Source organism: Macaca fascicularis, chromosome 14 (genome assembly GCF_037993035.2).
Source record: "Macaca fascicularis isolate 582-1 chromosome 14, T2T-MFA8v1.1".
NCBI classification, from domain to species: Eukaryota; Metazoa; Chordata; class Mammalia; order Primates; family Cercopithecidae; genus Macaca; species Macaca fascicularis.
In genome coordinates this window covers 25101880-25129331 of record NC_088388.1, presented here as the reverse complement: position 1 = coordinate 25129331, position 27452 = coordinate 25101880, and the positions used below count along the sequence as shown (strand labels likewise).

The window sequence follows — 27452 nt, the reverse complement described above, 5'->3', positions numbered from 1 at the left end:
TCTGAGATTACAAACAAGGCAAGTATGCCCTCTCACCATGTCTATTAAACACAGTCCTGGGAGTTCTAGCTGGAGTAATTAGCAAACAAAAAGTCACAAAAAGCATCAAATAAAAAAAGGAAGGTCTAAAATTATCCTTATTCACAAAAATTCAATTCACTAAAATTATCCTTATTCACAATAAAACATAATTTTATATGTAGAAAACATTAAAGATTTCACAAGACAACTAGTAGAACTAAATAAGGCAATTTAGCAAAGTTGCAGGATACAAGCTCAATATATAGAAATCAGTTGCTTTTCTATACACTAAAATAAACAATTGAAAAAGCAAATTATGGAAACAGTCCCATTTATAATAGCATTAAAAAGAATAAAATGCTTAGCATTGAAATTAACCAAGTAGATAAAGACTTGCACACTCAAATATATAAAATATTGCTGAAAGGAATTAAAGAAGACATAAATAAATGGAAAGACATGCTGTGTCAATGGACTGAAAGATTCAATACTATTTAAGTGTCAATACTACCCAGAGATATCTACAGATTAAATGCAATTATCAAAATACCAATGATTGTTTTTGCAGAAATAGAAAAGAAATAATCTTAACATTTGTATGGAACCACAAAGGACCCCAAATAGCCAAAACAATCTCGAAAAGAAGGTTGAAAATGGAAGCCTCACACCTCCTAACTGCAAAACATATTACAAAGGTATGGTAATTAAAATAGTATGGAATCAGCATAAGGACAGACATATACCAATGAAACAGAGTAAAGACTTCTGAAAAAAACCCATGTGTATGTAATAGTCTTGGCACGACTACACAATGGGGAAAGGATTGTCCCTTCAACCAATGGTGTTGGAAATACTGAATAACCATGTTACAAAAGAGTAAAACTGGACCCCTAACTTACACCATACATAAAAATTAACCCAAATATATTAAACACTTAAATTTAAGCCCTGAAACTATAAAACTCTTATTAGAAAATGTAGGGGGAAAGCTTCTTAACGTTGGCTTTGACAATACTGTTTTGGATACAACACCAAAAGCAAAGTCATCAAAAGCAAAAATAGAAAAATGAGACTACATCAAATTAATCGCTTTTGCACAGCGAAGGAAATAACAGAGAAAAGGACAACATATAATATTGGAGATAATATTTGCAAACCACACATCTGATAAAGGGTTAATATTAAAGATATGTAAGAAAGTCTTACAATTCAAAGGCAACAAAACAAATAACTCAATTTAAAAAATGGACAAAGGGCTTGGATAGACATTTCTCCAAAAAAGACATACAAATGGCCAACAGGTGTGTGAAAAGATGCTCAACATCATTAATCATCAGACACATGAAAATCAAAACCATAAGGAAATACCACTTCATAGCTGTTAGAATAGCCATTATTAGAATAACATCAACAAAAACAACAAAAAATAAGAAGTACTGGTGAGAATGTGGAGAAATTGGAACTCTCTTACATTTTGGGGAGAATGTAAAATAGTGCAGCCACTATCTAAAACAGTCTGGACATTACTCAAAAAATTAAAAATAAAACTACCATATGACCCCAAAATCCCATTTCTGAGTATTTATAAAAAATACTTGAAATCAGGATCTCAAAAAGATATTTGCACGTCCATGTTTCTTATAACATTATTCATAATATCCAAGAGGTAGAAAGAGTTTTCATGTCCATTAACACATGAGTAGATAAAGAAAATGTGGTATATACATGCAATATAATATTATTAAGCCTTAAAAAAGAAGAAAATCTTATCAGCTGCTACTACGTGGATGAACCTTGAACACATTATGCAAATTGAAATAAGCCAGTCACATAAGGACAAATACCACGAGACCATGTATATGAGGTATGTAAAGAAAGTAAATTCATAGAAGCAGGAAGTACAATCGTGGCTGCCAAGAGCTGGGGATAAAGAGGTAATGAGGAGGTATTGTTCAATGGGTACAGAGTTTCAGTCAAGCAAAATGAAAGAGTTCTAAAGATCTGCTATATAACAATGTGCATATAGTTAGCAAAAGTGTACTGTACATTTAAACATTTAAGAGGGTAGATTTTATGCTATATGATTTTACCATCATTTCAAAAAGAATATTAATTGAAAAATGTACTTCAAAATATAATGTAATATTTACATAATAAAAATATTTATGTGACTACAAGAAGTTGAAACATGAGTATTTTATAAAGATTAGTGGTCTGCATACAGCAAAATATCCATATGCACATATACATATTTTAGCCCTTTCATCAGTTTGCTGATGTTTTAAAAAATATTTTCCAATCTGTCTTCTTAAAATATGGAAGCTGAAATAAATTTAATACAGGCATACCTCAGAGATACTACAAGTTTGGTACCAAATTCGAGCAATAAAGCAAATATAGCCATACAGAGAGACACACAATTTTGTTTTGGTTTCCCAGCGCATATTAAAAGTTATATCTAGACTATATAGTAACCTTTTAAGTGTCCAATGACATTATGCATTAAAAAATAACATACAGACCTTGGTAAAAAAAATATAGCTTAAAAATGCTAACAAGCATCTGAATCTCCAGCAATTGGAATCTTTTTGCTGGTGGAGGGTCTTGCCTCAATGTTGATGCCTGCTGACTAATCAGGATGGTGGTGGCTGAAGACTGGGGCAACTGTGGCTGTTTCTCAAAATAGGAAAACAAAGAAGTTTGGCACATCAATTGACTCTCTCTTTCAGGAAACAATTCTCTGTAGCATGGGAGGTTGTTCAATAATACTTTGTCCACAGAACTTCTGTGACTATTGGAGTCACTTCTCTCAAACCTTGCCTATGCTTTGTCAACTAAGTTTATATAATATTCTAAATATTTTGTGGTCATTTCAACAATATTCACAGCATTTTGACCAGGAATATATTCTATCTCAAGAAACCACTTTCTTTGCTCATACATGAAATGTAACTCCTTATTCATTAAAGTTTTGTCATGAGGTTGCAGCAACTCAGCCACCTCTTCAGGCCCCACTTCCAACTCTGGTTCTCCTGCTCTTTCCATCACAACTGTAGTTACTCTACTGAAGTCTTGAAGCCCTTGAAGTCATCCATGAGAGCTGGAAACAACTTCTTCCAAATTCCCGTTAATGTTAATATTTTGGCCTCTTCCTACAAATATTAAACACATGTTTTAAAAGCCATCTAGGATGGTGAATCCTTTCTACAAGATTTCCAATTTACTTTGCCAAGATCCATCAGAAAAATCATTATGGCAGCTACAGCCTTATGAAAATTATGTCTCAAAATTACTTTTTGATTCATAGGGTGAAGAATGGGTGTTGTTTTAGCAGGCAAAAGAAATTATTAACATCCTTGTACATCTCTGTAAGAGTCTTAGGTGACCAGGTATATTGCTAATGAATGGTGATTTTTTGAAATAAATCTTTTTTTTTTTTTTCTGATCAGTAGGTCTCAACAGTGGGCTTAAAATATTTAGTAAATCGTGCTGTAAGCAGAAGTGCTGTCATCCAGATTTTGTTGTCTCATGTATAGATCACAGGCAGAGTAGATTTAGCACAATTCTTTTGGGCTGTAGTTTCAGACTGGTAAATGAACATTGGCTTCAACTTAAGTCACCAGTTGTGTTAGCCCTTAACAAGACAGTCAGCCTGTCCCTTGAAGCTTTGAAGCCGTGAAGTCAGGTATTAACTTCTCTCTAGTTATTAAAGTCCCAGATGGCATCTTCTTCCAGTAGAAAGCTGTTTTGTCTACATTGAAAATCTGTTGTTTGGTGTAGCCACTTCCATCAGTTGTCTTACCTAGATCATCTGGATAACCTGCCACAGCTTCTGTATCAGCACTTGCTGCTTCACCTTGCATTCCTTTGTTATGAAAGTGACTTCTTTCCTTAGAGCTCATGAACCCACCTCTGCTAGCTTCAACCTTTTCTCTTGATGCTTCCTTGCCTTTCTCATCATATAATTAAAGAGAGTGGGTGTTGCTCTGGATTAGGTTTTGGCTTAAGGGAATGTTGTGGCCAGTTTGATCTTCTGTCTAGGCCACTAGAACTTTCTCCATATCAGCAATAAAGCTGTTTTGTTTTCTTATCATTTGTGTGTTCATTGAAGTAGTACTTGTAATTTTCTTCAATAACTTTTTTTTTTCTATTTACAACTTGACTGTTTGGCACAAGAGGCCCGGCTTTTGGTCTAATTCAGCTTTTGACTTGCCTTCTTCACTAAGCTTAATCATTTCCACTTTCTGATTTAAGGTGAGAGACATGTGAGTCTTCTTTCATTGGAACACTTAGAGGTCATTGTAGGGTTATTAACTATCTTAATTTTAATATTGTTGTAATTCAGGGAATAAGGAAGCCCAAGAAGGAGAAGAGATGGAAGAATGGATGATCAGTGGAGCAGATGGAACACACACAACATTTGTCAATTAAGGTTATCATCTTATGGGAGTACAGCTTATGGAGTCCCCGAAACAATTACAATAGTAACATCTAAGATAACTGATCAGAGGTCAGCATAGCAGATTTAATAAAAATGAAAAAGAGTAACTAAAATGTAACACAGGAATACAAAGTGAGCCTGTGCTGTTGGATAAGTAGTGCCGATAGACTTTCCTTATGCAGGGTTACTACAAACCTTCAATTTGTAAAAATTGCAAAATATTCAAAGAAAAATAAAGCAAAGCATAACAAAATGAACTATATTATAGCTGATAATGTCTGATGAGTACAGAAAACCTCTGGTTCTAGACACTGTAGTTCTGTTAATACTGTCTATGCAATCAATCAATCCCACTGATTTATATATTTATATATATACACACACACACACACACACACACACACACACACACACACGTATATATTCGCATAAACTCTCAGTAGATCACTGCTGTTTCTTATTAAGAAGTCAGTGGCCCAGTACCTAGACAGCATTCCACCAACCTGAACTCTATTTCCAATATCTTTACAAAAATGAAGCTTGTATGTGTTGCTTCTGATCATTATCTTCATCAATACTTGGTGAGAAATGTGTCTCCATTTCTCTATTTGAAGCTATTTGGGTCATCACAGTCCTATCCATGCCAATATTTACCAGGTGACCCTATTCTCTATTTGATTAAAATAAACAAACCCTAACAGACATTAGTCTTCCTCTTCTCTGTTGAGTGAAGTGTTCTCACAGCATTAAATAAATGTACTAAGTTAGAAAGATGAGGGCATTTTGATTTCTATGATTGATGGAATCTGTTAAAATTCTCTTTAATTGGTAGTTTTCAAAAATTCCATTAAAAATTGCAAGTAAACACCTGCTATGCAGGAAGAACTACATTCCCTCTTAATCTGAAAAATTTGAAAGTATCTATTTTATTGGGTTCTGGGGCATTTTGGATACTTTTTAGGAAACATTTTGGTTGTCACAATGAATGTTGGGTACATAGGTGTTCAACCTGACACTCAAACTAATGAAGAAAATCTGCTCACAATAATATAAAACTGGAATTGAATTCTGTTTTACATATAAATTAAAATATTTGTGGAAGTTTTAAACATATGTGGACTTTTCCAGGAATGAATTTACGATATAAAGAAAGAGAATATCGTATTTTATTTTGTTCAGATCTTCACCAATAGCTGGTCTTCATTTCAGAAAGTTACATGACTAGATGGCCACTTCACTCATTTTTAAGTCCCCATTACCATGGACTTCATTTGCAGTTGTCTCATTCACATCTAGGTGAAGACATCTGAGTACTCTATTATGTTTTCTACCGCAGAGGAGTTTATCTATTTACATAACAATATGCAGTTTTAGAAATCGCTTTCCTTTTATTTCTCCTTTTATTACACTTAGATAGCTATATTTATTTCTAATTATTATTGTATGCATGAGGTAAATAGCATGCATTTTATCTTAAGGTAGCAAAGAAGGAAGGTTTACAAAACACTTGTTGTATAAAGGAGGTTTAGGTCTCAAGAATTCCATATCCCTAAAGTCCTCATTGTTTCCTAGTTGTCCTAAGATCTGAAACTTTTTCAAATTTACTCTATTTTCCTAGTCAAAGAACTTACCATCAAATCAACATTGCTTCTAGCTGTAGAGTAAATTATTGCCTAGGTTGAATTAAATGGATTTGGGCACATTTCTGAGCCTAGTCCCTTACTTCAAATTCCAATTCTTATAATTGCATTCTTTCTTACTATCCCAAGTCTCTTCCCATGGGTCCAGCTTTGTTTCTGCCATTCCTATGCTCACCTCTCTCCTCATCAGATTTCCAGTACCACAGAGAAATAATTCCTTAAATTATGCAATCTATTTTTCTGAAAATATTTTGATATTTCTGAATTTGGTATTCTTTATTGTTGGACAGACTGAATGTATAATCATACATGCCTAGGACAAAATGGAATACAGCTTTTGTAGATGTGTCAACATCTTTAATCATTTTAGCATCTCCTTTTCACAGTTATAAGTGACCAAATTTGAAAGATAAATGTTAGTGTTGACCTACCTGGTTGACTAAGTCAAGAGTGTAACTTACTGAGGAAGCAAGAGACTTTTTGAAATGAGGAATCTGACTATATATTTGATATCTGAGTGCTGAAAGCTTCCAAATTTCCACCTCTCCCTTTTTCCTTCTTGCCCTACATCTGAAAAACTAAGTAACAAAGCCTGTGAATTCCCTTCTCTGGCACCATCAGGAAGTTTGAACCATGTGAATTAGGTTGGAGAGTGTCCTATTCAAAATTCATATCTATTTAGAACCTCAGAATGTGACCTTATTTGGAAATAGTGACTCTGAAGATGTAATCAGCTAAATTAAAATGAGGTCATATAAGATTAGGGTGGGCTTTTAATCCAATATGACTGATGTCTTTCTAAGTAGAGAAGAGGACACACAAGAGCACTCAGGGAAGACAGCCATATGATGATGGAGGCAGAGATTGGAGTGATGAAGGTACTACCCAAGAAATGACCAAGATTGCTGGCAACCACCAGCAGAAACTAGGAGAAAGGCTTGGGATGTAATTTTCTCTCGGAGTCTCTATAATGAACCAATGGCACTGACACTGTGACTGCAGACTTCTAGACTCCAGATTTATGAGATAAAATGTTTCTGTTTTAAGTCACCTGGTTTATGGTAATTTTTACAGCACCCCCCAAAAACTAATATGCTATGCAATCGTGCAATACTTTGATTGTGCAAGGGAAAGCTTACCCTAGCCCCATTACCTAACACAATAAAGTCTGAAGCCGGAGACAGCTTCTTTGTTCTCTCAAGCCATTTTTGGAACTGCTCACGAGCCTGCCATGCTATCCCTAGAAAGCCTCACTACGTGAGCAATAATTTTTATTATTTCCTCCTAGTGCAGGTATGACTTCATCAGCCTTGAAATCTGAATCAATTTTGGGTTGTAAGTCCATCTCACTTCCACAGGGAAAAACTACACTTCTGGTCTTTCAAGTCAGGATCTGCCACAGAATAGCTGCATAAATTTAGAAAAGCAGGTGGCATTTTGGGATGTCTATTTGCACATCTATAAATGGGTCAACTGGATCATAATTAGGGTCATAAATATAGAGATTGAATGTCATCAGTCCCCACTCCAAGGTCCGGGGTCAATATCTTTATTAGATCACTGCACTCTTTCCAATTAAGACTTAAGTGAAATAAACTAGGCACAGAAAGACAAACATCTCATGTTCTTACTTATTTGTGGGATCTAAAATTCAAAACAATTGAACTCATGAACTCGGAGAGTAGAAGCATGGTTACTAGAAGCAGGTGTTGGGGAGAGGTGGAGATGGTTAATGGGTACAACAAAAATATAAAGAATGAATCAGACCTACTATTTGACAGTACAATAGGGTGATTACAGTCAATAATAACTTTATTGTATATTTTTAAATAACTTAATGCAATTGGATTATTTGTGAATCAGAGGATAAATGCTTGAGGGGATGGCTATCCCATTCTTCATGATGTTATTGATGAAGAATGTTCATGCTTATTTCACATTGTATGCCTGTACCAAAACATTCGTGCACCCTATAAATATATACACCTACTATATATCCACAAAAACTAAAAAAAATTAAAGAGGACTGATGGATACTCGTTTTCCTTGTCAATTGACTGCTCTAGGAACCTACCCTCAGTAGCTTTTCTATCCCTAGAACATTAGGAAATGTATGAATGCACATCACTAGCGGTGTTTCACTCAACCTCTGGCTATTTTCTTCTAATTTAATAGATTTTTCCCTAAATCCTGTAGATCAATTTTTTCCTTCTCCTAATGCAGCTTCCTTAGTGTTTATGACCCATTGTCCAAGTTAGTCCCTCTTGGTATGTTTTTGTTTTTGTTCCCTCCAAGCTGCTAAACAGAAATGTACATTTCTCAGGATAGGAAATTTCAACATCCCATGATAATTCAGTAACTCTTTATTTAACTTGGCTTCTTCCACACATTTTCTCGGTGTTGCAGGGTGAAGTACTGGAGAATGCACAGGGACTGTCAAGCTATGTTATTCAATTCTTTAGACAGTGCGCTTTGTTGGTGGTTATTATTCATTGCAGGTGTTTTACATTTTATTCAAAACTGTACTGTTGAGTGTGTTAGCCAACAAATGCAAAAGTTTGTTACATATGTAGTATCTTCAGATGTGAAAAATTGAAGTTTAAAAGAAAAAGCTACCTGAAAAAAAAAAAAAAAAAAGAATGAGCCAAGCTGAGAGCTGAGCTGATTCTGTTTAGCAGTGTGGTCTTCATGGTTGAGCTGCAGATAAAGTCTTCTAACCCCTGCAATCTGCTTCTGCATTAGAAGATAATGAGAGGTGTTTTTCTATGTGACCTCTCCTATGCTTTCCATCCCATTATATGTTTAAGTAAAAATATGAAATTGACTAGTTATAAGAGACTAGAATAAATAAAAAATCAGAATCTGGTGTATGAACAAAAACAAGAGAACAAGGAGTCTTGCGCTCTCTTATGCTTTCTTTCTGCTCAACAGCCTTAAACAAATCACTAAACCTCCCTGAGGCATAAATTTCTCTTCTGCAACTGGAAGGAGGTAGACCAGAAAGAATTTGAAGACCCCAGATAGCTCCCTGAATTTCTTTGATTCAGTTGGTATTATATTGGGATCATTGAGAAAGAATATGTAATAAAAATAAACCTTCCATTCAAAACTGACCTTTATTGTGGAATATGAAATAATATGTTAGAGCTACAAATAAAATGATAAAGTGTGAATAATTTTTGTTGCTTACTCTAGACTAAAAGGAGTTCAGTATCACAGCAGCCCCATTCAAGCCACTACTTATGTGTGAGGTTAAAAATGTGTATTTAAAAGACAATGATATTGCCATTTTCTATTATGCACTGATCATTTAGCAAACACCTTTGCAGTCACTAATGTTTGCATGTAAGAATCCTAACGCTGAGTAACTTTTTTCATTAGTAGGGAAAGTACAATAATATCTGCGACTTTGCACTGTAAACGTATGAGGATATGGAGCAATAATATTTATCCTCAATTCACAGCTGTCTTTCAGAGAATCCAGTGTCTAGAAGGAAACTTCTTTCACTTCCTGTGCTCTACAGGCCTCCAGGCTTGTTTTTTTTTCTGATGAGGGGAGTAAGGGCTGGAGAGTGCATATACCACCAAATTTAATCAAGTAAACTGAGGCTATAATTCTCACATCTTTCTTTTTTATGTCTTCTTTCAGCTATCCTTTTCATCTCTCTATTATAAATCAAAACATCGTCTTAGACAGTCTGCTCTTTTCCTTGTTTTCTTCATCTGTATAGGAAATCAGTGCACCAAGAGTGAGCTTCTTAATACACACATCTGATCATTTATTCTATTTAAATCCCTTTAATGGTTCTTTTTTTTTTTTTCCTGAAAATATTGGGAACATTTTTAGAACCTAAAGTCTACTTGTTTCTGGCCCTTGTCTACATCTCTAACTTAACTTTACCATTCAGCAGTTCCCTTCTACCAGCAATACCAACTATTTCTGGTTGCCTAGACACACCACACACCTTTATACTCCATGAATTGGCATCTGCTGTTTATTCAGTGTTCACCTAAAATCTTTCTTCCCATTGCTCACCCTTCATCAGTTAAAACCCTACACTGTTATAAAAATCTGTTTAGAATCATAAAGGCAAGTTGCTTTTTTTGCCTAACTATGTCTGTATCATGAGATGCTTTTAGCAATGTTTGTTTCACAGGTGAGGCAATGATGACTTTATCTGTTTACATGTTAGATACTAAATTTCAAGATGCAGGAAGGATGGAACCTTGTCTAACTCTTTTTTACTATCCTCAGCCCTTTGCTCAGTGTCTAGTACATAGTATGTGTTCAATTAAAGTAATTGACTGGATATACAATAAGTATAACATGTATTTGGTACTTAATATCTGCCAGGTATTATTGTTTTATCTCAGAGATTCTGATGTATTAACTCACTTAACCAATATAACAACTTTGTGATATAGGTACTCCATTTACTTCTATTATTCTGATAATGATCCAGAAAAACAGAGAAGTTAAAGACTTTGCCCCAGGCCACACAACTGGGATGGAGAGCTGGGATTTGAATCCAGGCAGTCTCATTTAAGAATCTAAGCTCTTAGAGACCATGAGACTAAGGATATGTAGATGACTTTATCCAAGTCCATTCCAGTTTTTAATGACAAAGTAACTAAAACCAATCTCTCAGGATTTCCAAACCAGTGGTCTACTTTGCCATAATCGAAATGTCAACATCTTTGTCACACATTAAACAAATTTCTTATGATTTCAAGCATTTTTATATGCATACTTTGGATTGTATTTTTATATTTTTCAAATCCAAATTTATACTGTAAAATCACCTAATATTGAAAAGCTTTACCTGACAATGGCTGTATGTAAGCAAATAAAACAAAATTAATAATTTTAATGACAGTGGATGTGAACTTAAAGCATAGGAATGAATTTTCATACCAAGGATTCTACAGGGAATCACAAGATCTGACATAAAACCAGTTCCCATGAATCTAGGCTTTTGTCTTCTGCCTCAAAATTCCCTGCATATCTAGAACAATTCAATTTGTCCCTTGGCTATGAAAGAAAACTGACTGAGAAAGATGAGTGTGAGAGTCAGGCCACATTCTACCTTTGTGTTTCTGGGAAGTTTCTGAGCTTAGAAGAGATGTTTTATTCTACCCAGTGTAATGCACATTTCAGTTTCTAAAACCATACTTTAGAAGACAATCTTAATGAATTAACTTAATATTATATTGTTTAAACATTTTGCTAAAGAAGGAAGCAGTACAGAGTGGAAAAGAGCATTGAGTTTGAGCCTCAGCTCCACTGTTTTCTAAATATGAGACTTTGAATATTTTCCTATTTGTAAAATGGGATAAACATACTCTCTATATCATAGAACACTTGGAATGAGGTTAACGTAGTATATAGCTGGTAAAATCTTAACAGTGTCTATTTTTAGCAATTATTTTAATAATCAGGTAACAATAATAATAAATTTTCTTTGGGAAGATCTACCCATTAAACTAACATTAAAATGTATCTACACATACATGATTTATTATTATTTTTATTCAAATTTAAAAAATAGTGGGAAGATTTTAAGTTCACTGGAAAGACGTTTACTTATACATTTATTTTGTGGCATCATATGACTACAGGAGCTCTATGTTGTATGTTAGAATTTACCAAGATTTGCCAGGGTCTTGTTAGCTAGCTAACAAGAGTCAAATCTCTGTTTTTTTCATTTGTAAAATGAGTTGGAAAAAATGATCACTAAGTCATTTTCAGCTGAAAGAATATATTGATATGTTCATCTTTAAGCTGCAATATTTATTTAACCTCAAAAAACTTAAAAAAAATACTGAAATTTCATTAAAAAGAGTTATAGGAGAAAACAGTTTAGGAAATATTGAGGTATATAATTATCTGCTGCTATTTTAAGTTCTAAAGATTGTCTTGATGCCATTCTAGCAACAGGGGAATCTCTTTGACCTAATTTTATTTGCTTATTTATCCAGATATGAAAATATTTTTTTGGTTCATACTCATTTTCTTGACAGCAATTTAGATTACAGTATAAGTTTGGAAGGCCTAAAGTAACTAGTAGGATCTAGAAAGTAATATTACATTAGAGTTCACAAGCTTTATTCACAGTAATTCCAAGCATAAAGGATTTATTTCTGACTAGCAAAATTAATTTCTTCTGCTAATTGAATGCTATATATGCACAAAACTTACTAAGGTGCCAACTTGTTCCAACAGTGTCCTGGCTGCTGGATGACACGCTGAGCATGAATAACATACAAATGTTATCTCTTGACAGTAGCTCACTTCTTCCCTGGAAATACTGCACAGGGAAAACATGAGAATGTATTTCCTTAAGAGATTCTGTTTTCCAACAATAGCTTTGGAATTTGGTCCTTATCTCAACAGAATGAGTTAAAATAATTTATTATAAACCCTCTACATTATAAAAACTCACAAATTAAAACAATGCTTCAAAATAGTAAACAATTTCATGAAATCAAAAATTCATTTTTGTTTTCAAAAATCTGCCTGTGTGTGCAAGTGTGTGTATAGAGAACTTCTGGTAGACAAGACATTTTGTTTTTCTGCATTTCAGTATATCAAAAGCCACTTGCATATTCAAATGTAAGCTCATTCATTGAAAAATAGAGAGTACCTGGGAAAGAGTTGGCCTATTCTGTTTGGTCAGTGTGTTCCACCCTTGAGCAAAAAGTTAGAAGCACATTCTATGATCATGGACATTTCAATATCCTATCCTGCAATCATTATAAGATATGTTTTTTTGACCTTAGATTAATTTAGTGATGTAGAAAATTATAAAACTTCATTAAGAAGTTGCTTCCATGCATATGCTTAAAATAGTCTTTAGTTCATTTTGCCCCCATTACTATTTCCACCTGAATTAAAAATCAGATGAGGAATAAGGTGATTTTCTGTAGCAGCCTGTGGTCAAAGGAAAATTCCCAGATGTGGCAATGACCACTATTCTCAGAATCCTGTCCCAGTAAATTACTCTAGTAATGTTAGAATTCATTGATAGATACCAAGTCAATCTTAATGTGTCCCAAATGGTTTTTCATTTGAAAGTTTCTGAGTCTCCCGCTTGGCTCTCTGAAGATGAGCCAACCTGATTCACAAAAACCAAGCTCTTCCAAAAAGTGAGGCTGATTGCTTTTGTAGGTCCGAAAGATGCACAACTAGTGGCACATACACTTGGCTGGTAGTCTTACAACAAGTTATGTAAGTCTTTGGAATCTTGTAGGGTATAGTATAACCTGTGTTACTTTACAATTATAGCATAATAGAAAAAAACACTGAATTGAAGACCTAAGATCTAATTGGGCCTTAATATCAGTAAACCATAAGTCTGGATAAATGACTACCACATTTGAATTTAGATTTTAACTTCAAGTCTAGTGTTTTCCTATTTTAAAATAAGACCTTTAAGGTCATTTATTACTAGCAAAATCAACAAGTTTCTGAGGCCATAGTAAACTCAAAGGAATAAACAGTAATGATCATAGTAAGTGTAATAGAAATAATGTTTAATCAGCATTCATCAGAGTTCAAATATTACAATAAGAAACTAAGATCATATAGTATTCAGAATAATACTATAGTATTAATATTATTGTCTTCTTTTGCAGATATGACAAAGAAACATTTTAAGTAAGGTACTCAAGGTCACATGGCTAATAATTGCCATAGCTAAGATTTTAACCAACATATGTTGATCTATACAGTCCATGTTCTTAATCACTATGTTATACTCAATTCTAATTAAAGTAACTATTGTGAAACTTTGCTATAATATTGTATTAGTCTGCTCTCATGCTGCTGTAAGAAGTACCCAAGACTGGGTAATTTACAAAGAAAAAGATGTTTAATGAACTCACAGTTCCACATGGCTAGGGAGGCCTCGCTATCATGACGGAAAGCGGAAGAGGAGCAAAGGCACGTTTTACATGGAGACAGGCAAGAGAGTGTGTGCAGGGGAACTCCCCTTTTAAAACCATTGACTCTCGTGAGACTTATTCACTATCAGGAGAACAGCATGGGGAAAACCTGCTCCCATGATTCACTTATCTCCCAAAGGGTCTCTCCTAGGACACATGGGGATCATGGTAGTGACAATTCAAGATGAAATTTGGGTGGGGACACAGCCTAACCATATCAAGTATATTCTTTCAAAGTATTCTATAACATTTTGAGCCACTGAATACCATCAAACCTACTGTTATAAAATTTCTTATTTTTTCCCAAATGTCCTTGTCCATTATATTCCAGAAAGGTAAAGTCACTGAGCAAAAATTTTTTTCTTCTTTATTTACCTTCAAAAATTATCAAAAATAGGATTGCTGTCATCACTTCCACTATAACAAACCTTTCCCAAACTCCTATTCTTTCTTATGCAGATTACTTCAATATTCTGCTGGATGATCTTTCTTAGGAGACCTTCTTCCTCTTCCTCTCACCAAATCTAATCTCAAAAAAAGCAGCCAACATGATACTATTAAATGATAGGTTGAATTGTGTCTGTCCTCTGCTCAAAATTTCCCAAAGCCTTTATTTTTCACTCAGAATAAAAGTGATAAGTCCTTGTCAATAGAGTACAAGGCCCAACATGGTCTCCTCACCTCTCTACCCTTTGCTACCCCCATATTTTCTCTGAACTCATCTTCTGATGCAACCGTCTTTGCTCATTGTGCTTCAAACACAGTAGTCCCCTTCTCTCCCTCGAAATTGTTCTTTCCTCTGCTGGAATACTCATTTCCCAAACATCTTGATTATTTGTTCCCTTACATTTCTCTTTCTTTACTCAAATACCATTTTCTCAGGGATAATTTTCCTAGCCATACTAGCTAAAATTCAACCCCAAGACCCTTATTGCCCTTTTCCCTGCTTTTTTTAAAAAAGCTCTTATTGGTAGCAAAATGCTATGTGTTTCATTGATTTGTCAAATATATTGCTGTCTCCACTTATTCAAAAGTTCCATGAGAACTTTTTTTGACCAGTATGTTCCTAGTACCTATAAATGTGCTTCACATAGCACAGACTTTCAATAAACATTTACAAATGAATGGATGAACAAATGTCTCCTCTTTTGCCAAGCACTATGCAATCTCCTTATGTTGTTTTCCACTGTCTGCACTAGGCACCCAGCATTGTGTGAGAAGGAAGCTCCAAGACTTGTACATCATTAACGTCTGGGTCCTAAAACCTTTGTTCAGTTCTTGTTGAGCTCCACAAATAGTCCTATTATCCATTATCCAGATCTATATACATCAATTCTCTTAGTTTCTACTTTAGTTATTTACAGAAGTGATTCTGTTCAAATGACTGCAATTTTGGATCACTTTCCATCTAAGTCTCCTCAGATAAATATTCCTTGTACCCTGACCCAGCACAGCGGCTCTCCATCTCAGTGCCACATCAGCATGGTGACACATTCCCTCAATTTGCAAATGATAATCCAAATATCTTCTCCTCTTTATGTAACAACAATGATTTTTCCTACTTTCTCTGCTTTCATTTAAGGCTCCTAGCTTTGCTACCACTTAAAGTTCTTATTCTTAATCATTTATTCCCACTTCCATATAATTCAGGATTCCCTTTTTTAAAAGCTATCAACTATACTGTTTTTGTTTTTGTTTGTTTGTTTGTTTGTTTGGTTGGTGGGGTGGGTCATGCACTTGGATGGGTCTGCAAATTGATAAGCAATTGTAGACATTTTCATCTAGGGTTACATTTTAGACTAAGGGAAATTATTAAGATAACACAACAACATGACTATCCACAAATATTTCCCTTCAAAAGCAAATTGTGTTTCCCATTAGAGAGAGAGAGAGAATAAAAGTCAGTCATCATTAATTAAAAGAGGCAGAGGAAATAGCGAATGTTGAAACATAGATTATGATTTTCAGAGTTGGAAAGTATGGGAATCTACAGTTGAATGTCTTTAGTATGCATTTATCAAGCATTGTACAAATGAGAGTCTGACTTTGGAAGAAAGTGAGCCTTAAGTATGTCTTATTCTTGTAAAATACAATTTTTAAGGGACTTTGTATTTAGGGAATAAAATTCTGACTAAGATGCTCAGAGGAAAAAATACTTTGTGAGCTACATTTGCCTGGACAAGTAGCTGCACTCTGATACTAATGTCTTCTTCCAGATGGCACATAGAGAAGAGTTTGCACCTTTAATGTATATGATTGATTAGAGACAGCCTGTGATTGCATCCCTGAGGATAACAGATAGACAACAGAATACAATTTCTTATCTTCCTCTACTCTTCCATTTGAGCACTTAGATGCTGAGAAACTCAAGCGTGAAGAAATATTTCTCTAAATTTTCACTTCTTTCCAGATTTTAACGTCCATCAAGTGTTACTCCTTCTATAGAAAGGCTCCAGCTCTATTTCATGTCAGATAAACAGCACTGGTGAAAGAGTCACATAATATTGTAATGATGTCCTATGTTGGTTTTCTGGAGCAATTTGGACCCCCACTGAATTGTAATTTCCTTACATTGGGGTTTCAAGATTATCTAAGTTGATTTGAGCATCAAGTCTGCTAAGGGACATGCCACTTGAAAGGATATAGCTGTCTAGAAAAGGTAAGATTTTAAAAGGGAAATAGTTATTTTCTATGAAGGACTAATTTTATTATAACCACATAAAAGGTACTATGTGATATTAAAAAGATCATAGGATATAGAGTCCAATGATCAGAGATTAAAACCTAATTCATCATCTTTTAGAGTATGAGACCCAGGGCAAAACAGCTTAATCATAGCATTTTTTTTTCTAATGTGCAACATTCTCTCAGAGGTACTGCTAGTCAATGTGTGTGAATGTGCTTTGTAAATTATAAAGAGTTGAGGTCACATTTAGGCAACACATTTAAGATCTAACACCACGAAGAAAACAACAGGAAATGGACTTGACAATTTCAGAAGTGTTTGCAATGTCAATGTGCTTCTATTGCCACTTTCCAGATTTTTAATAACGAAAATAAATCTAGTTCTTATAAACAGTTGAAAAATCCTTGGAAGAATTTGATATGTTTTCATCTAGTCTGATAGAATTGGAGCATTTAAGTATTCAATTAGTACATTGATTGATTTTCTTATATAATTATGCTTAATATGAAGGAGAAAGCCATGTATTTTCTCAGTTGTGGATGTAAGATTCTATTTTGATTTTACTCATTAAACCAACATTTGCCTCTTGGGGTAAAAATATAAACAAACAAACAAAAAAACAAAAATTGAAGTTTCATCTTAAACATTTGACTAATTCACAATATATTACTTATCAAGTTGCCATTAGAACATGTTTGTTATTTTGTATGAAGCGTAGAAGATAAAAATATAAAAATTGGCTCTTATAAGATAGTATAAAATCAGTTTTAAGGCTGTTGATACTAATATTCGATTTGTTGAAATGTTGTTATTGGCAATCAACCATACACCCTATTAAAAATAAATTGTTTTTGGTAGCTATTCCCCTTTCTTGCTAACATTATTTTAAAAGGCTTACTGGGCTATTTTGTAATCATCACAACCATTTGTTTACAGAGCAAGATTCTCATGCCCTTGAAAAATTGTATTATAATTGTCCAATTGGATTTTTTCTAAAATGTAGCTTTCTCAAATCTAGGTATAACTCACCCTTACTCTACCTAATTTTAAGTCTTTGTTTCCCAAACTAAAGCATGTTTCTACATGTTGAAGTAAATTTCATAAACAGAATGCTAATCACACTAGGACATGTGCTTCAGAAAATGCACTTTCTGCTGACAAGAATGGATTCACTCTAAGTCATGCACAGTTACTTAAGTCTCTCACCTGCGTCACCATAGTTTTGATTAAGAACACTGTGTGTTCTTAATCACTAGATAGAATGTAGATTTCCCATCCACATGCAAAATGAAATGGTATTGACCTTGCTGATTTCTTCTCTGTCATTTCATATCATCCACTGCTCACAGCATTTTAAATGGTAGACGTTAATATTATGACATCATTTGCCTTTAAGTCTATTTTATAAAAAATATATATCTTTCTACATAGACAAAGAATCTATATTTAAAATATACATGGACATACAGATAGATACAGATACAGAGCATATTTTAAATGTGGTTAATATATTTGATGATAATATTTCAGATATCAAATTATGTTTTCTCTAAAATGTTTTCTCAATACTAAAATCTCTAATATCATAAATAATTAATCTCTAAATCTCTAAGAAATAATCTCTAAAATAAATAAACTCTAATATCATAAATAAAATAATTATTTTGAAGCAAGGCTTTATTATATGGTTTTAACCTCAGTTGTAGACTTTGTGAATTTTCCAATGAGTTCTTATTGTGAATGTTCCTATACATGAACAAAACTGAAACCATCTTTGAGAAAAATCTCGAGAACATTATTCAAAACAGGACAAGTACAAGAATCACAGTGGGAAAAAGTATGACAATACACAAAGACCAGATATAGTGTAAAGATGCAGAACTTTAATACAGTCCCTTGCTTTTATTACTTGCTTTCTTCTTCTTCTTCTTTTTTTGTCAGGCTACCACTACTACCACTTTGGCCACTAGCCAATGAGGATACTATGCAGCACATTTTGAGTTACTTTACACAATAGGAAAAATGCCATATAAAACATGTTCTCTCATTATCACTATTTGGTAATTCATAATACTGAGTCTCAGAAAGGTTAAATAAATTATCTGAGTTTACACAACTCAAAAGTGGTTAAGCTGGGATTCTGACTGCAGAGATGCTGCATAATAACATCTCAGTATCATTCAATTGTCAGCAGATCCTTTAACTATGAGTCTCACCAAAACACAACCAAGTTCAGCACTTTGGTTGCTTGCTTTCCAAAATTTAAAGTGAATTCTGGCTATAATGACCAAGGCATTAGTAATCTTAATGTGCCCAACCCCTCCCCACAGATTTCACTTTGTAAGACAGAGAGAGTTTTAGGATATGAAATGTACTTTATATGTTCATAGCCCTCTTGTGAATATACTCATTGTCTCTGGGGCACAGTTTCTGTGCATCTTAAACAGAGAAATGTAAAAGAAATTTTATTTATGTGAGTAATTTTTCAGTATGAAATAATGATATAAAAAAATCAAAGTTAGCCCTTTTAAAAGGAGAGAAAGAAACTTACTGCTTCCTTTACAGAATAGTGGGAGAGTTTTCTACTTTCCTAATCCATCTCCTGAATGTCTGATGTGCACTTCCACTGTAGAGAGAAACCCGCTTTTGGCTTTCACCCTCAGAAATGAGCTGGAATCTCTTCTGCCTATCTGATGCTCTTTTCTGGACTCTTATCACAGTTAAAAATGGGGATGAAGCTGATTGGGTTTTTTATATGTGCTGAGTGTTGGCTGATGCCCACAAAAGTTAAATCACACTGGAGATGTGTCTGGCATGGCAAGCACATTCTCTTAAGATGCCAGGGAGATGGAGGATAGGGTGAGGGTGGTGCCCCAGTAATTGCCAGATATGTTTGGGGCCAGAGTCACTTTGAACTGATGAAGATGTCACACTGACAGTCTCAATATGTGACAGCTCAATATTGTAACAGACATATGGCTGCAAAATAGGACAGGCAATTGCTTTAACCTGGGAACTCTGACTCTGTTGCTGTTTCCCCTAATACTTCATCCAATTATTTGTATGTGGGAGGCTTCAGAAAGTTTGTGGACCATTTTTCTTCATTTCTTTTCACTCCATCCTGACACATGATAGGTTGCCTGAGTATTATGTTAAGACTGTACTAACATAGCATTGACAAAGTTGAATTAGAAAACAATGTTGCTTGGAATAGCACTCTGGAAATATTATCTGAGATCCAAAGCAGTTTAATTAGTATATAAGCATTTGGCCATATTTGTCTTCTATTGTTTACAAATCATGCATGTAAGGCATCTTTGTCCCACTATATTTATTTGAGTTTTAGCAGCTCTGTAATGGTCTTATTGGCAGATATTATTACAATTGATAGTATAATTATTATAATTCATAACTAGTACTTAAAACTGTCAATGAAGCATCCTTACCGTATATCATTTCTTTAATGTTATGACATTCACTTGAAGCAGATATTATTAACACCATTTTAGGCCGGGCGCGGTGGCTCAAGCCTGTAATCCCAGCACTTTGGGAGGCCGAGACAGGTGGATCACGAGGTCAGGAGATCGAGACCATCCTGGCTAACCTGGTGAAACCCCGTCTCTACTAAAAAAAAAAAAAACACACAAAAAAACTAGCCGGGCGAGGTGGCGGGCGCCGGTAGTCCCAGCTGCTCGGGAGGCTGAGGCAGGAGAATGCCGTAAACCCGGGAGGCGGAGCTTGCAGTGAGCCGAGATCGCGCCACTGCATTCCAGCCTGGGTGACAGAGCGAGACTCCATCTCAAAAAGAAAACAAACAAACAAACAAACAAACAACAACAAAAAAGAAAACAAAAAGAACCCCCACCATTTTATCAAAGGGAAAACTGCAGTTCAGAGAGGCTACCTGACTTGGCCAAGGCTATGTGTTTAGTAGGTAGCAGTGCTAGATCTGTACTTCAGAACTACGGATTTGAATTACTTTCCTGGTCCTATCACCTTATGGCCCTCAAAAATACTTGTTAATTGGATTGTGTTCAACAAAAATACAGCTGTGGATTGAAGGCTGAATTCAAAATTCAGTATTTGTTTTGAAAAAGCTGGCCCAGACTCAAAAGTAAATATTTTGTGTGATCTTTGGGACTGGAGACATATCCTTGAACTGACCTAAAGAACACCTCAAAAAGCTTACATGCAGAAAGATTCAGAGAACAGGATGGTAATTCGGGGAACTCGATCAAAGCTTCTGAAAAGTTGCTGGGCTCAAGAAGGAAGTAGACTGATGATGTGATTCCCTGACACCGTCCATGCTTCTCTTTCGATTGGCTTTTGAATATCTGTATTTTGGAGATACCAGAATTAACTCAAGCTGTGTAGAACGAAGATGAAAGCAATTCAAAAATGAAACAAGAAAGTGGGGACATAGATGAGAAGACACTCTGCATTTTAAATGTAGCTTTAAATACTGTACAGAGAAACTATAACACTTATGTAATCTTAGGGAGCTCTTGCAAAACCTCACAGAGAAGTGGCATGGAGGGCTTCCCATTACCGGACTCAGGCATCACAAAGTCAGGTGTTTCATCTTGTTTATCTTTGAATCCAATGACCAAGACAGTATGTGGCACTCAGTGAGTAAGTGCTGGTTGGTTTCTCTCTACTGTGGGTGGTGGTTCTGGAGGGTCTGAGCAATGAAGATACTTTAGCAATTAAAAACCTTCAGGGAAACATCAAATAAACAAGCTCATCAAAGGTAACAAATGTTGTGCAGCAGATAAAAGCACAGACTTTAGAATGGGAATTTGTTTTAATCCAAACTCAACTCCTTCTTCCCTAATTAAAATGCAATCCCTTTATCTTTGCCAAGGCTACTTTGGGGCTTTTTCTTAACCATTTTATGTCCTTTTTCCTCTTCCTACATCCTTTCTTTTTCTAAGTTTTACAAACACTTATTATTTAATAAGTGGTAGTATAAATATGTGGCTCAACAAATGAATACTGGTTCAGGGAGGGTCCATAGAACACTATCAAGTTCAAAGAGAGAAGTCATCTTTGTTCACAGAATATGAAGAAATAGAAATATATATGTACACACACACACACACACACACACACACACACACCTGACATGGGCTTTGCAATAACAGGCCTTGATTTAAATCTTAGCTCAGTCAAGTTATATTTATTTATTTATTTAGTTAGTTAGTTAGTTATTTTTTTTTGGTGGAGGGGAGGACAGAGTCTCACTCTATTGCCCAGGCCGGAGTATAGTCATGTGATCTCGGCTCACTGCAACCTGCTCCTCCTGGGTTCAAATGATTCTCCTGTCTCAGCCTCCCTAGTAGCTGGGATTATAGGGGCCCAGCGCCACGCCTGGCTAATTTTTGTATTTTTAGTAGAGACAGGGTTTCACCATGTTGGCCAGTCTGGTCTCGAACTCCTGACCTTAGGTGATCCCATCCACCTCAGCCTCCCAAAGTGCTGGGATTGCAGAGGTGAGCCACCGTGCCGAGCCCCAAGTTATATTTCTAAGTTCCAGTTACCTCTGCTACAAAATGGGAATGAGAATATCTAACAGAAATAGTCCAATAATATACATTATTTTAGGGAAATTGAGTTATAGACAAATTTTATTTTTATATTTATACTTTATAATGTTTGATTTGTATTTTATGTACTTTGTAGGCAAAAAATCAATGAAATTATAAAAATGAAATACATATATATAAAAATGAATTCCCGAATTGAAAACTTATAGACTAAATAAAATGGGTAAAAAGTTTGATAAACAATGACACTTGTAAATGTACATCCTTCCCTTATGTTATGCATAAAATAGTGGGCAGGGTATATTGACAGGTCATAGTCACATTTGGAAGATGTATTTCTCACAATTAGCTTCCAGGGTTGTTTTTCTTTTTATTTAAGGATCAATGGAAGTGTTAGTGTGAGGTTAAATATTTCAGCATAAAAGACTGACTAATAAAGGATGGAAAACTGTAGGAAAACAGTATAAACTAAGTGGTTCTTTCAATAATGATTCCTAATTCTTAGGCTCCAAACTAAGATCACAAATTGGTGTTTATGCTAGTATGCTTAAAGAAGCTTGGCTTTTCACAGTTAAAGATATTGTAATCTCATTTTATATATATATATATACACACACACACACACATATGATATATATGTCAAATAATCTTTAAGTTTGTTACAGATGAAAGGAAGTTGGTTTTAGGGTTTACAGATTTCATTAAATAAACATTATTTCCTCAAATGATCTACAAAAAACTACCAGAATCAAATATTTGAATTTTACTAGCAAGCGCCACACATGTGCAGTAAAATGCTACTTTCTGATAAGTCTGACGACTACAACTAAGAGGTTCGTACTAACATTTAGACATAATTTACTTTAGAAATAAATGCTTGGCTGGGGACAGTGGCTCACACCTGTAATCCTAACACTTTGGAAGTTCAAGGCAGGAAGATCCCTTGAGCCCGAGAGTTAGAGATCAGCATGGGAAACATAGTGCGACTTATTTCTTCAAAAAATAAGAAAAAAAAAAAATTAGCCAGACACAGTGGTGCATGCCTGTAGTCTCAGCTACTTTGGAAGCTGAGGCGGGTGGTGGGGGTTGTTGCTTGAGTCCAGGGATTTAAAATTACAATAAGCTATGATAGCGCCATTGTTCTCCTGACTGGGCAACAGAGCAAGACACTGTGTGTAAAAAAATAAAAAAGAAAGAAAAAAAGAAATGGCTTATTTTTACATATTTGGCTAGCAAAAACTTAGATTACCTTTATTAAGATTTACCTGATCTCCGTTTAGGAAATTAAAACAAAACAAAACAAAACAAACAACAACAAAAAAACAGGGTCCATGGCTAATTACAAAACATGTTAACATGTTTACTTTTTGACTTACAGACTTTTCCTCATAGCCTAAGGCAGTCTTACGAAAAGATTCCCAACACTCGCATCCCTCTAGGCAAAATAACAAAGGAAATCAATAACTTTAACAGCCAGGTAATATTTACCAGGCCTTTCTTATGCCAATTTCACCCAGGTCATCCATGATAGAATTCTCAGCCTTGACCTCCAGTACTCCAAGTGGGTGTGTGTTACTGAAATGAATTTAAATCTCAATTACAATTAAGCCAGTTGTCTACAGGAAGATTTTTCTTAAGCTTTTCCAGATACATCCCAAGGTCCTGGCCTATAGGCCTCATTAAATTTCTCAGCCATTCTAGAGATCCTCAGGCTTTGGAGAGCTAAGTAATGCTTATTGTTGAAGCCTCACTAAAGGAGTTCACCTTCAAATAGGACAGACACATACATAGTAGTATGTTTACAAAACTACAAGACCTGTCTACCAAAATGCAGTGACAACTCAAGATGCTCATAATCAGTGGGGAAAATCAGAAGAAAAAGCTACATAAAGATGCTATTCACTCCAGTAATTGAAGAAGAACCTATTTTTTTTTTTTTTTTTTTTTTGAGACGGAGCCTTTCTCTGTCTCCCAGACTGGAATGCAGTGGCGTGATCTCAGCTCACTGCAAGCTCCATCTCCTGGGTTCACACCATTCTCCTGCCTCAGCCTCCTGAGTAGCTGGGACTACAGGTGCCTGCCACCACACCTGGCTAATTTTTTTTTTTTTTTTTGTATTTTTAGTAGTGACAGGGTTTCACCGTGTTAGCCAGGATGGTCTCAATCTCCTGACCTCGCGATCCACCCACCTCCGCCTCTCAAAGTGCTGGGATTACAGGCGTGAACCACCACGCCCGGTCAGAAGAGCCTAAATTTTATAGGCAGAAATAGGGAAAAAAACAATTCAGGAAGAAGGAACAAAATAAATAAAAAGAAGATGCATAAAAAGGAGGGCACAATCTCATGCCTGGTGTGCTTTGGCCCAGATGAGCAGCAAAACATGAGCCTCACAGACATTGGGGTAACTAAGGTCTAAGGTGGGCCTGCCCCAGGTGAAGTACAATGAGCAACCTTGGACACCTTCTGCTCATCTAGGTTGTGTGAATGAAGCCAAGGAGGTTTTCTCCCACTGGACATCTACCTCAGTGGCTAGCTGCCAATACATCTCTACCCATTGTGGAAAATGAGTACATGAAGATGACTGCATGGCAGCAGTCTAAGGCACTCAGCCTAAGGATCATGGTTTATGGGTAAGGGAGATCCAGGTGAGAGATCTAAACCTCTTTTTCAGGAAGAGCAAGTAAAAGTTGAGCTGGGAAAACTACCCTATCTTAGGGTTAATATAAGTACAAAGACATTGGTAATGGTATCTCAGAAAGTAAAGGAAAACGAACTAAAGCCCTAAACCATAAGAGAGGCTCAAAATGATATACAACAAGCAGGCTTAGGAGAGAGAAGTGGCACTAGGTTTTAACTGTCAATGTTCTCATAAATATCCCAAATGCCTCCACATGGGCAGGTCACCATCTAGTATACCAGGCTTTCTTGAAGAGGTGGCTATGGTATATAACATGTAACAGGGATAACCCGTGGCATCTTCAACTAGGCAGTGGAAATGAGATCTCATGACTGGCCAGATGAGATCCTTCCTAACCCACTCAGAGACAAAGATTCATTTTATTCATGAAAATTGTCCACAGTTATTTCTGGGAATCTCAGTCCCATCTCACATTGCTTAGGAAATGTTCACTCACTCTGTCTTCTTTGGCAAGGTGCTATGCTACTGTCTCCCTTGGCAATGAGCACCCTGAGAATGCTGGTCTGAGGCACAGTCATCTTCCTCTGATGGTCCTTCAAGATCTTCAGTTGACAACATTGCACTGGCATCTGTGGTAGGAGGATCATTCCCTCCTTAATCCTGCAACTGATTTTAGCATCTGGGCCCCCAGAGCAGTAAGGCTCATCTCCCAGGTTAATTACTCTTCCAGGCACTCAGATTCTTCAGTTTCTGTTCTAACTCTATGAACATTTAAAAGTGCCTTTTGGTAAAACCAAGTTTTATACCATCTTCTCGATTTCTATTGATGCTTTCTTCTCTCTTGGGCAACTCTACCACACATCTGTTTCTTCTAACATTTTAAGCTAATTAAAAACAACAACAACAACAATAAAACTATCCCCTTCTCTGTATATGAAATAAGCTGCCTACAGGTTTCAAAGTCCATCAATTCTACGGCAGGCAATCTCTAAATTTCGTTCTGGAGGATTAGATCAAGTGACTAAGTACAGAATGAAAACAGGTAACCAATATTTATAGAGTGCTTTCATATAGACTACCTTGTTCAAACCTTTTTTTTTTTTTTTTGAGATGGAGTCTCTCTCTGTCTCCTAGACTGGAATGCAGTGGTGAGATCTCGGCTCACTACAAGCTCCGCCTCCCGGGTTCATGCCATTCCCCTGCCTCAGCCTCCTGAGTAGCTGGCACTACAGGCACCCACCACCACACCTGGCTAATTTTTTATATTTTTAGTAGAGATGGGGGTTTCACCATGTTAGCCAGGATGGTCTCGATCTTCTGACATCATGATCTGCCCGCCTTGGCCTCTCAAAGTGCTGGGATTACAGGCGTGAACCACTGCGCCCAGCCCAAACTTTTAATTATCCTTTGAGGTAGATATTATTTATTTTTGCATCTTCTTCATCTTAAACTTACTACAGTTAACAACCACCTCCTTATCTTTCACCCCAAATCTCTCGTTCCTTAGATCTCTCTACCTCAGTAAATGGGATTTCAAAGCTTCCATTTACTCAGACCAAACATGTTGGAATTCTTCTTAATCTCTTTCTTATATCCTGTTTTTAATCATCCCACAAATTAAATATACTCAAAAAATATATAAAATCCAACCAATTCTTACCACTTTCACCTCTACCACCATGGTCCAAGAAATTATCATCTTCCACGTGGATTAGAGCAATAGTCTGCAAATTGTTCTCCCTTCCACTCTCATCTCCCTTCAGTCTATACTCATCACAGAAGCTAGGGAGATCTAGCACCCTATTCCAGTCCTTCCTGCCTCCAGGACTTCACTCCTTAATTCTAGCACTGGCTAATTTATAGTCCTTTGTGTTCCTCAAATGCATAAATCATGCTTCCACCTCAGGGCCTCTCCACTTGCTTCATCTACTGGAAAAGATTTTCTCCTATGTTTGCATGCCTCGGCTTCTCACCTCCTTCCTAGCTTTCTCAGCTTCATAATGATTCCTTCCCTAACTGTAATTTAAAATTGCAATGTGCTCCCGTGAAAGCACTATCTGTTCCTTACATACTTCATATTATTCTGTAGAATGTATCCCCTATTCAACATAACATATTTACTTAAAATTATTTTGTTTTACTTTTTTGCTTATTGACTGTCTCTGTCCACTAAAATATGGGTATGTGAGGGTTGATATTTATATTTGTGTTGTACTCAGCTATATCTCCAAAGCCAAGAATAGTGTCTGACTCATGGGAGTGCTCAATAAACATTTGTGGAATGTTTATTCCACATAAACAATGGAATACTGAATTAATCAACACATGCTAAGCAATGCATATATCTGGAGAATTACTGACTCGTGTTCCATTTCTTCCTCTGTAATTCATTGGCTCTTGACCTTCTGCATAAGTCTCGCTTAGTCATAGTCTGATTTGCCTCATCTGTAAAATAGAAATAATTTTAAGATGTCACCTAAAATGACAAACGTGAAAATGCCTAGGACATAATATTCATGAAGAAGATGGTGATTGC

General features: G+C 35.7%; 1 protein-coding gene across 33 annotated transcripts in view; it reads right to left on the bottom strand.

Moving 5' to 3' along the window:
- Positions 1-27452, bottom strand: part of LRRC4C (leucine rich repeat containing 4C) — a 1324460-nt gene that overhangs the window by 497213 nt on the left and 799795 nt on the right. For 19 of the 33 annotated variants that reach the window (XR_012423317.1, XM_074013927.1, XM_074013917.1 and 16 more), the window contains one exon: positions 3082-3173. The exons of 13 other annotated variants lie outside the window; for them this stretch is intronic. The gene's annotated coding sequence lies outside the window, so the exon portion shown is untranslated. Of the gene's footprint in view, positions 1-3081; positions 3174-22639; positions 27362-27452 lie in introns of those variants that run through there. One more of the 33 variants, XR_012423320.1, reaches the window with a different exon arrangement.